Source organism: Tupaia chinensis, unplaced genomic scaffold (assembly GCF_000334495.1).
Source record: "Tupaia chinensis unplaced genomic scaffold, TupChi_1.0 Scaffold150288_1, whole genome shotgun sequence".
Taxonomy (NCBI): Eukaryota; Metazoa; Chordata; class Mammalia; order Scandentia; family Tupaiidae; genus Tupaia; species Tupaia belangeri.
The window spans coordinates 1,666,187-1,668,983 of NW_006210128.1; the positions used below are offsets into that span (position 1 = coordinate 1,666,187).

The 2,797-nt window shown below is 52.8% G+C and overlaps 1 pseudogene; it reads left to right on the plus strand.

Annotated features, from left to right (window-relative positions):
• The first annotated feature begins 980 nt into the window (after positions 1 to 980).
• On the plus strand, positions 981 to 2,511 carry LOC102491355 (coiled-coil domain-containing protein 47 pseudogene; annotated as a pseudogene).
• Positions 2,512 to 2,797: the final 286 nt, after the last annotated feature.

Sequence of the window (2,797 nt, forward strand, 5' to 3'; positions counted from 1 at the left end):
TCCCTCTTTCTCATGGAAGAAATAACTAAATAAACCCGAAAAAGAAAATAAAACTGAAAACCCACAGAAGGTACAAGGGTGTATAAACCCCTCTCGTGGCAAGGTGTGCACGTGTAGGCAGTGGCCTGCAGTTGGCCAATCCCTGCTCTAGCTGGCGGGCTCTCCCACCTCACTGGGGGATCCCCCAGGGTTGGGACCATACCGAGGCATCTGAGCACATGATAGACACTGGGTAGACGTTGTCAGGATTGAAATAAGTTGAATTGGAGAAGGGGGAGGGGAAGGAGGCATTTTCAGAAACCCCCTCTCTCATGCTCAGACAGGAACTAAACTCGAGCAGGCGTGGGCCTCTCATTCTTCCCCGCATACCTCACTTGGTTCTGGGAGAGTTGTGCTCTCCTTTGATTGCATGGTGCCTGGCCCAGCCAGCCTTGCCCACGAGCTCTATCCACCCACTCTCTCTGCATGGCAGGTTTCAGACTGCCACTTGTAGATAGAGATCTCCGACGAAAGAAGAGGCCGGAGCCTCCTCTGCTGGCTCCCCACCAAGCTGCCCCGCTGGCACTGCAAGGGGGGCCTCCCAGGGGATTTCGTGGTTCCGCGTTTGGCGGCCTCGCCAAGCTGTGTGCTGCTGTCTGATTTCTGTTCCTGATACCGTGGCTCGCAGATCAAACGAAGAAGCGGCCCAATTCATACTGAAACCTCCCGCCTGCGGCTGCCCGATGGCTATTTGGAACTTGTGTGAATCTGAGCCTGCAGCTTGGGGAGCGGAGGGCACCACACTGGCAGTCTGACGACCTGCGGATGGGCGACCAGTGATCCTGCCACTGTCTAGGTCGGGATAAATGTCAGCTGTCCTGTGGCAGAAACAGACCGTGGTCTCAGAAGCTTTCTCCTAGTTGGGAGGGTCAGTTACTAGAAACCAGACTCCTCTTGGTCTATAGGTGAGTCCGAAGGTTCTACAAGCCAATCAGGTCACCATGGTGCAAAGCCAATTTCAGGTGGGTCCAAGAGTTTGCTGTGAGACCAGCCACAGGCCTTCTACGTAAGGGACAGGGGAGCCTTCGCAGAGTGGTGGACGTCACTGAGTTACCTGTCCTGCTGTGCCCTACAGGTGTGGGGCAGTGAAACTGCAGTGACCACAAGAGCGGCCATGATGCTGCTGGGCAGGTGGGGCAGAGGTGGCAGCCACAGGAGCACTGGGCCAGGGTTGAGCCCGGGGTGCAGCTTCTTGTTCGGCATAGTGGAAGCCTTCCTGCTTCCTGTGCTGTCCTGCTGGTGTTCGGCAGTGTCTGAGGCCAAGATGGATGATTTTGAGGATGTGGCAGACGTAGTAGAGTATGACAATCATGACTTTGCCGAATTTGAGGACTTCATGGGAGATTCTGCTACTGAATCTCCCCAATGGATGATAACCACTGAGGGTGAAGAAGATGAGACCACTCGGAGTTGGAAGGGCAGGATGAAAACCAGGAAGGAGATTCCGAAGATGCGGATACCCAGGAGGGAGTTACTGAGAGCCAGCCACAGGATGAAGAACTTGAAGGTTTTGAAGACAAAGCAGGTAACTTCAAAGCAGATAACTTCATCTAGCAAAAATAAAGACCCAGTAACAACTGCTGATGTTCCTGCACACCTGCAGAAGAGCTGGGAGCGTTACTAACTAGAAATTTTGATGGTGCCTGGTCTGTTCACCTGTATCATGAATTACATCATCGGGGAGAAGAAAAACAGTTGACTTGCTCAGGCCTGGCTTGACATCCACAGAGAACCTCGGAGAGCAACCTTGCCTTAGTGGGGGACGATGTAACTAACAAAGAGGCCGTAAGCACAGGGAGGTTGAACCAGGAGAATGAGCACGTCTACACCCGAGATGGTGTTCCGGTCGCGTGCACTGTGAGGGCATGTTTGACAAGACTTATTCAACGTCCTCGCGTGGGTGATGAGGCCAGTGAGTGACCAAGTGCAAATCAAAGCGACCGTGGATGAAGAAGACATGGTGCCTGTGTGTTTGCTGTTGGCCCACGGAAAACCTTGGTGTGACTACAGAAGAAGATGCAAGACCTGAGTGAGTTTCAGAGTGCTAAACCTAAGTCTGGAGCAAAGGGGGCACTTCTGGACTCTTTGGCTATCCTGTCAGAGAGGAGAGAAGTCACAGAAGGAATGATGGATACCAAGATGGTTCACTTTCTTACACACTATGCCGACAAGATCGAACCTGTTCATTTTTCAGACCAGTTCTCTGGTCCAAAAATGATGCAACAGGAAGGTCAGCCTTTGAAGCTGCCTGACACCAAGGAAACACAATCATTTCCATTTAAGGTGCCAGGCTCAGGAAACACCTACCCAAAGGGTATGGAGGCCCCACTACCCCCGATGAACATGGCGATTTAGTCACCGAGAAAACCAAAGAGTTCCGACTCAGCAGAGAAGGCAGACAAAAGCAAAGAACCAGGCTCGAGTAAGGAGAACTGTTTTTTTTGGAGAGGTTTTTGCTATAGGGCGCGTGCACTCGCCAGACAGACAGACAGAGAGAGACAGAGAGACAGAAAGCGAGAAATCACCCCCCAGGGGGGGTGGCCACGCTGCAATCCCTTCTCCTCCATTCTCCTCTCGGGATCTTGGGCACACACGCACATGCGCCCAGAGTGAGTTTAAGCCACTGGGTCTGGGACTCGAACCACGGTCGACTACGTGGGAGTCCAGCGACATAGCCATTACGCTAACTGCTGGTCCCAGTAGAGCTTCTTGAAGCTGACACGGGAGCAAAAACAGGAAGCTGCACGGCCTCGACATA